The sequence below is a fragment of the Drosophila kikkawai genome, chromosome 3R (genome assembly GCF_030179895.1).
Source record: "Drosophila kikkawai strain 14028-0561.14 chromosome 3R, DkikHiC1v2, whole genome shotgun sequence".
In the NCBI taxonomy this organism is placed as follows: domain Eukaryota; kingdom Metazoa; phylum Arthropoda; class Insecta; order Diptera; family Drosophilidae; genus Drosophila; species Drosophila kikkawai.
Window position 1 is genome coordinate 25,141,212 of NC_091731.1, and position 8,668 is coordinate 25,149,879.

Consider the following 8,668-nt stretch of genomic DNA (forward strand, 5'->3'; position numbering starts at 1 on the left):
AGGGAAAATGAAGGCAGCAGGAAGTGGTCCACACACACACACAGACAGACACGGACCCGAGACAGGCGGAAGCACTCACATTACTCAACATACCGAAAGTAGCCCAGCGAGAACTTTCAGACTGATGACGACGACTCCACCTCGACCCATCTCATCCCATTTCCACCCACACATTGATGTAATGCTGGCGTCGGGTTCACCAGGTGAATGCTTTAAAGTGGTCGAAGGCAAAGGGTAAAGATATTCAGGGTTTCGACCCACCCAGCCACGTGTAAAAATAAGCAAGTCTTAAGTCTTGTGCAATATTGAAATTATATTGTTATTTAAAATGTCTTTAGAGTAATGCACTTTATGAAGAATCTCGTATGCTTCAAAGTTAAATAAAGCCAAGTAACCATAATACCTTTTATGATTTTATGCTCTTCTCATTCGCTTGACCTTTGGCTGTGAATATACTTCTAGACATCAATTTAGTTTTATGGCCATATCTTACGTATTCTACTCGCCCCAAGGGATCCATTTGCGATGATCCCTTTTGGCATTCGAAGTTATTTATCTGCATGTTAGGATTTTGAACAACTCGGAGAACGATTTTCCCTGATTAGGTTTAGAGAAGTTTTTGTTACCTAAATAAAATTGGCCAATTTATGATGATTTTTGTGCCCATTTTTGGTATCGATTCTAAGTCAGTCAATTAAATTGTTTGACCCTTAAACCAGCCCCGCAATTGCGTCATTGCGGCTGCCATTTGGCCATTTCTCTTTCAATCTCCGCCTGTGTCCAGCCCAGCTTGTGGCGCATTTCGGCCGCACTCCATTGCTCACTTTAAGTCTCGACATTTTGACTCGCAAATTAAAATAAATGGCATCACATTTTTTTCCCCTCAGATTTCTGCTGTTGTGCTCCATCTCCCTTATCTGCTTCTCTCTTTCAAAAGCGGATATTTAAGTGACATTGAGTTGACTTAATTCCAACACCCGGCAGCATCTTCAAGTTTTCCATCCCGATAATGCGGGAAAACAGAAAAAATCAGGGCCAGGAAACGCGTCGCCACCGACAAAAGGCCAAGTAATTTGATTGTAACAGATTTAATTACAAAGTTCCGGCCAAGTCGTGTGTTAAATTTGACCGAAAAGTTCATAAAAATGCATAATCTTAATGTCCGGCTAATGAGGCGTAAACAAGTCACGGGTTCGCTTAGAGGCGTGCTTTTAACTTTTCGTTTAATAAATTAAATGTAATTTGTTACGCAAATCGAGCGCAATTGGACAAAGGCCAGAGATACAAAAGCGATGAAGCAGAATGCTTGCTATTGCAAAAAATGTACAAATAATTTAAGGTTAATTATTGGTATTAGTTAATAAAAGAGTTGAAAAAATGATGGTCAATTGTTTTTGCACTTGAGTTAACTCAATTAAAAATTAATATAGAAAGAAGAAAACAATTAATTTCTTTTTATGTTTTGAAAATATTTCGCTTTTATTTAATAATTTAAAAATGTACTTAATTCTAAGTGGTATTTCCTTGACTAAAATTGTAAATAAAAATAAAATGGTTTCTCTTTATTTGGTTTAATCGTTAACCTTTTTACTTGCCCTCTTGTATACCAACAAATTGCACACTAAACTTAAGGTTTGTGGGAATCGAGCCAGTGTGGCAACTCGATAAGTTTTATCGCCCACATTTTTCAAACAACCGGGCTGTTAAAGTTACGATCCTGCCAAATCGCTAATATGCGATAGGACCTAAAAAAGACCACAAAAATTCGCGAACAGGATTTTTGCATGCCACGGTCACATTGGATCCCCTCACTTCCGTTCTCTTTCTCACAAGGCGTCCCCGAGTTCGGATTAATTTTTGTCGATCCTAAATCCGCAAGCATCGTGTCGATCCGACAGTATTTGTTAAAGCGAATCATACCCATATTAAGTAAATTTAGTGCTCTAACGTATATTGGTAAGCTTGTGTGAATAATCGATCGCCGGAGTGCTAATTTTGCCTTTTCAAAACAGCGTCAGCCGTATCGGCAGAGTCGTCCAAGCGACCGGCATTGTTTTTGCCAGCAATTGCCCACCACGTGAGGTGGCAGTCATTTGTGGCATTCATCGTTGGCATGGTCTGTGGCTTCTCAGCGGGATCAACGCCACGTGTCATCGGAGCATTCGCACGCACAGCGTGGGGCTGCGCTTCCCATTTCGGCGGCCATACACGTGCCGATTGCGGTGATCCTCGATTTGGATTTTCTTTACCGCCTCGCTAACGTGTCACCGTTCCCTCACACGGCGCGCATATTGGATCGCCGTTCCCTCACACGGTGCACATATTGGATCACCGTGCTTTTCTTCGGCGCACCTATTGGATCGCCGTGTGTCTTTTTCGTGGCCACATCGTTCTTTGCCACATCGCCGTGCATCTTTGCCACATCGCGTGCGCTCTGCCGCATCCACACCTTGGCGGGCTGGTCTCGTTCCGCTCACGCCTCACGCAAGGGATTGCGGCCATCCCTGTCGCACATAGTGCGTGTCATCTTCATCAGCGCGAACGACGGAAGTAGCATTACATATCCGTATTGAGAGCTGGTGGCTGATCCGGCCCACACTCTGCTCCAGGAGCGGATAAACATGAATGATAGTGTCTAAAATATAATTAATTTTGCATATAGGAGCTTTTGATTTAAGAATTCGTACTTATAAACCTTTTCGGTCGTAATTTAGCAATTTTTTTTTGGGAGATTTGGCAATTATAATATCGTTTTGTCCCTCAAATAACTTAAAACACATACAGCTACACATCACCAGTCATCAGGCCTGCTGACGTCGATGGAGAAAGCGTGAGTACGGCCTAGCCGCAAAACAACAAAATAAAACTGAACCCATACTTATAATTTCGCCAAGACTCCTGAAATAGTTTGCACATCTTAATTAATTAATTGATTTAAAAGAATATTAATAAGTTAATCTATTTAATGTAAAGTAAAAAAGGAAAAAGCGTTCTTTCTTATCTTAAATTTTATTTCCTTTCATTGGATCTAAAACAAACTGACTCAATAAGAGGTCTCGTAACGTAAATAACGTAAACTTAGGCTTAAGGATTAGATTTAGGAAAATGTCTTTCAATATTATCTCAGCCTGCAATTATATGACTTTGAAAATGAACTAATTTGATATCTTGTTGGGCACCTAAGGGGATGTAGAGCATTGGTTGTATAAGGGTGGAGCCTGAATGGACTTCACAGGTTGGGAGGGTTTAGATTGAGGCCAATAACATCGGAGCCTCATCTTCAATAGGTACACTTCCTTCGTCTGATTCATATTATTTACCATATCCCCAGCTAGAGTATCTCTGTCTACAATATTAGTTATGTAGCACCCTTGTTCATGTCAACACAAAACCCACGCCCATTTTCCCTGAGCCTGCCGAGCAGAAAAAGTAGACAGAGCGTGTTGAGGTGGACAACGCTCGGTGAGTGTGTTTGTTACATAATTAATTGGCGCCCAAACGTTAAGGCCAGCCCGATGCCTGATTAGGCACCTGTCGTTTGACAGCCGAGCTTCCCGTTAATATTCAAACCATCCACTTCTAGTTTCCGTTTAGTATTTCAAATTCTGTCCTGGAATTGATGGCATCTGGATAGGTTCGGAGCCATACCGGAGGAAATGTAATACTTTTAACTGTTTTTTTTTCTATCAGTTCGGTAATAATCGAACATTATAGTTAAAAGAACATTCCAATTTGAGTAATTGATTCCTTGGAATTATAGTTCTGATTCAAAGTCGGTTCTATACCAGGATTTCAATATTCAAACACTACCTTCTTATCAGTTAGGATCGAGATTTTATCTGGCTGGATAGATTCGGCTAGTTACTCTTCTAATTGGTAAGACAAAATAAATTGATATTTATTTTACTACCCTTTATTTACATTCCGTTTACAACATTTGTACCTATTGAATGACACAACCAATTGCTATACTACCCAGGGTAAGACCTAAACTGCATTTCTCATTTATCGTATATCGTATTCATCTCGAACGACCAGTTTGTTTTCGTTATATCGTATCTTATCTTATCTTACCGTATCTCATTTCGTTTTTTTTGTTTTATATTTCGAAAAGCGTCAAAAATGTTGACACACAGCAATGAAAATTTAGTAGATCTTCAGACTGATGAGTCTGCAAATTGCATCATCTGCAACGGACCAGTGTGTAATCTGGATTTACTTGAAGCCCGTTGCAAGCATTCTTTCCACAAGCTTTGCCTTGACAATTATAGCAAGAACAACGACAAATGCCCCAGGTGTGGCCAAACTTTCTCTCAACCCGAGGTAGGACCTCATTCGGCTCCTCTTAGTAGATCTCAGGGACACAAGGTACAGACACGTTCAGCGTCGCGAAATGCGGCAAAGCAAAACGGTGGTTCTGAGCAAAATTCACTGCAGGAAATTCGTAGCGAGGGTAACTCAGACTCGAGGGTGGTAACGGAAGATCACGTGGAAAAATTGATTCAGAAGTCAATGCAGACCTTCCAAGCTAACATGCTGCAGTCAGTTACAGAACAAATAACTTTGGCGTTCACACAATTGAATAGGTCCACATTTGCCAATAATGGACAAGGTGAGCCGCAGCGAGATTTCAGTCGAGACGGTTCCGATGCCAACTCAGATCGAAACAACATTCAACAGGCTAGGAATTCAACAGATTTTCGCAGTGATCGAAGTGATCTCTCTCTGGATCGACCAGACAGAATTTCGAATATTATATCCAATTGGCGTATTAAATTTAGTGGTTCAGCTAACGACATTGCTATAGAAGATTTTATTTACCGTGTCAATTGCCTCACTTCACAATGCCTGAACGGCAACTTTGAACTTCTCTCCCATTTTGCTAACTTACTGTTCGCAGGCCCTGCATTAGCCTTTTACTGGCGCGTTCATAGATCGGCAGATAACATGAATTGGAACTTGCTTTGCAGGCGTTTAAAGGAAAGATATCAAGATCAGAGATCTGATCGTGAGATTAAATGTGCCATGCGTAGACGCAAACAGGGTAACACGGAAAATTTTGATGACTTTTTGGATGCAATGCTTTCCATCGCAGATTCCCTTCGTGAACCAATGCAGGACAGTGAAATTGCGGTAGAAGTTCGTCATAATCTCAGACCGGAGATCAAGCACGAATTATTGCACATTGACACCCCAAACTTAGCAACATTGCGAAAGGAGTGTCACAGGCACGAAGAATTCTTTCTTAACACCCGAATGAAGCCCATTCAACGTTCGAACCCAAGCAAGCGTTTCGTTAACGCAATTCTGCAGGAAGAAGATTCAGAATCTCAGTCGGAGGAAGAACGTGAGGTCGAGGATGAAATTTGTGTAGTTAAGACGGCTGAGAAAATTAAGTGCTGGAACTGTGAGGAAACAGGCCACAGTTACCACAATTGCCTTAAACCTCGTCGTATTTTTTGTTATGGTTGTGGAACACCGGAGGTGTATAAGCCCAACTGTGCAAAATGTAATTCGGTTTCGGAAAACCCCAAGAAGGACATTCGTTACGCGAAGAAAACGGATGTCCGCCGCTAGCTTCGAAAATACCAACAGAACCAGATTTTGTGGCAAATGATGTTCATTCCATTTTGCCTACCTTTCAACCAGACATATCAGAAACCAAACCTTTTAACCCATACCATTTGCGGGTACAGGAGTACGCAAAGCGTAGATCCCAAATTTTGCAAGCTAATCCTGTTTATCGTCGCAAACAGCGATCTTCACGGCGAATTCGTAAATTTTGGACTCGTAAGCGATCATTAAATCGTTTTATGATTTCCTCAATCGCACAAAACAAAAGCGATATTCGGCCTTTTACAAACATAGAAATATTTGGTCAACCGTATTTAGCTCTCTTGGACAGTGGCGCCAACAAAAGCGTTATAGGTGGTGAGCTAGCAAAACAAATAATTTCAGCTAAGCCGTTTAATAAATTTAAATCGGTAGTGAGAACCGCTGATGGGCAATCGCAATATGTTGCAGGCACGATACACATTCCCCTGACTTATAACTCAATTAGTGACAACTTTGAATTCCTGATAGTACCTTCGATAAAGCATGAAGTTATATGCGGAATGGATTTTTGGCAAAATTTTGGCATTTCGATCAAGCAAACAGTTGCGATCAACGAAATTAACTGTGAACCGGAAGAACACTCGAATAATGTGAGATTGTCCGATTTACAAAAATCAAAATTGCAGAAAGTAATAGACTTTTTTCCATCATTCGAGAACGAGGGCTTAGGATTAACTAGGTTGTTAGAGCACAATATCGACACATCCAATGCAAAGGCAATAAAGCAACGATTCTATCCACTTTCACCAGCTAAAGAAAAACTTTTATGTGAAGAAATCGACCGCATGATTAAAATGGATGTCATCGAAGAGGCTCCTTCATCGCCTTGGTCTTCTCCAGTTATCTTGCACATCAAGCCTGGCAAGGTACGATTTTGTCTCGATGCAAGGAAATTGAATGCAGTCACGGTGAAGGACGCATACCCCATCCCTATAATGGATGGATTGCTGAGTCGACTTCCACCCGTACACTGCATATCCAAAATTGACCTCAAAGATGCCTTTTGGCAGATCTGTTTAGATCAAGAATCTCGTGCCAAAACTGCTTTTACCGTTCCGAATCGTCCGCTATATCAATTCAAGAGGATGCCTTTTGGATTGTCAAACGCTCCACAAACCATGTGCCGATTAATGGACTTGGTTATTCCCTACCAATTAAAATCGCATGTGTTAGTCTACCTCGATGACCTGCTTGTTTTGTCAAACAACTTCGAAGAACATCTTCTGCATTTATCCGAAGTAGCTACCCAATTGCGTAAGGCTGGATTAACAATAAACGTTCAGAAAAGTCAATTCTGCCTGAAAACTGTAGACTACCTTGGTTACCTGGTGGGTGAAGGTACTCTTCAAATAAATCCAAACAAAATCGCAGCCGTGAGCGAATTTCCGGTTCCGAAGACCCAAAAACAGCTCCGAAGATTTCTTGGTATGACTGGTTGGTACCAGCGGTTCATATCCAACTATTCCACAGTCATTTTCCATCTGACGGAACAACTACGTGGCAAAACACTAAGTTGGAACGATAATGCCCAAGAAGCTTTCGAAAACATCAAGGCCAAGTTATGCTCTGCTCCTTGCCTTGTTCATCCCAATTACGACAAACCATTCATTTTGCAGTGTGATGCTTCACTACATGGAGTGGGTGCAGTTCTAGCTCAATGCGACGATTCCGGTTGTGAGCGTCCCATAGCGTTCATGTCCAAAAAGCTAAACAAAGCCCAGCGTAACTATACAGTTACGGAACTCGAATGCATGGCTGTAGTGTTAGCAATTAAAAAGTTCAGAATGTACATTGACGGTCATAGCTTTAAGGTAGTAACCGATCACTCAAGTCTTCGATGGCTAATGAACCAATCGGATCTAAGCGGTAGATTGGCAAGATGGGCTATCAAGCTACAGGGTTTTTCTTTCCAAATCGAACATCGCAAAGGAACCGAAAATGTGGTGGCAGATGCTTTGTCTCGATCGTTCGAAGAGATTGACATCTCTGCAATAGACCTTGAAATTTATCCCGAAATTGACCTATCATCAAGCGCTTTTCAATCGGAAGAGTACTCCGCTCTCAGAGACAAATTCAAATCTCTGAAATCACCGGATTTCAAAGTCATAGATGAGTTCATCTATCATCGTGCAACGTTCCCCAATTCTTATGACGTTTCACCAGACGATTGCTGGAAACTTTTCGTTCCTGAGTCGTTGCGTCAAAGTGTAATTAGTTCGGCTCACGACCAACCAACATCTGCTCATTGTGGAATGGCCAAATGCCTAGAGCGTATCAGACGACGTTTCTATTGGCCAAACATGGTTATCAACGTTCGTGATTACATTCGAAATTGCGAAACATGCCAGACCACAAAATATCCTACCCATTCTTTAAAACCACCAATGGGAGCACAAGTGCAAAGTGAAAGGATATTCCAAAGACTTTATCTCGATTTTATAGGGCCATTTCCGCGCTCCAATTCCGGCAATATTGGAATATTGATTATTCTTGATCACTTTTCCAAATTCACCTTTCTAAAAGCAGTGAAAAAGTTTACGGCTAAAGTGGTCATCAATATATTGCGCGATGAAATATTTTCATGCTTTGGTGTACCCGAAACAGTCGTCAGTGATAACGGAACTCAATTTAAAAGCCGTGATTTCTCTGACTTCCTTTCGAAATATGGCGTTCGTCATATGTTTACTGGTGCCTATGCTCCACAATCCAACAGTGCTGAGAGAGTCAACCGTTCAATCAATGCTGCTTTAAGAGCATATATTCGCACCGACCAACGCGAATGGGACACATTTCTCAGTAGCATCAACTGCTCTCTTCGTAACTCGATTCACCAATCCATCGGTTTATCGCCTTATCATGTTGTTTTTGGTCAACACATGATATCCCACGGTCATGACTACAAACTGCTGCGTAAACTAAACCTTCTTGCAGAAGGCGAAGTAAGCCTGACAAAAACTGACGAATTCCAAAGGATTCGTTCTAACATCGGCAAACATTTGAATAAGGCTTACGAGGCAAACCAAAAGTCTTACAATCTTCGAACAAGACCCCG

The 8,668-nt window shown here is 41.4% G+C and overlaps 1 long non-coding RNA gene across 1 annotated transcript; it reads left to right on the forward strand.

The window, feature by feature from the left end:
* Positions 1-1,792: 1,792 nt before the first annotated feature.
* LOC138928987 (uncharacterized) lies at positions 1,793-3,155 on the forward strand. Its single transcript, XR_011445398.1, has 2 exons — positions 1,793-1,956; positions 2,013-3,155. It is a non-coding gene; the product is annotated as an uncharacterized lncRNA (long non-coding RNA).
* Positions 3,156-8,668: the final 5,513 nt, after the last annotated feature.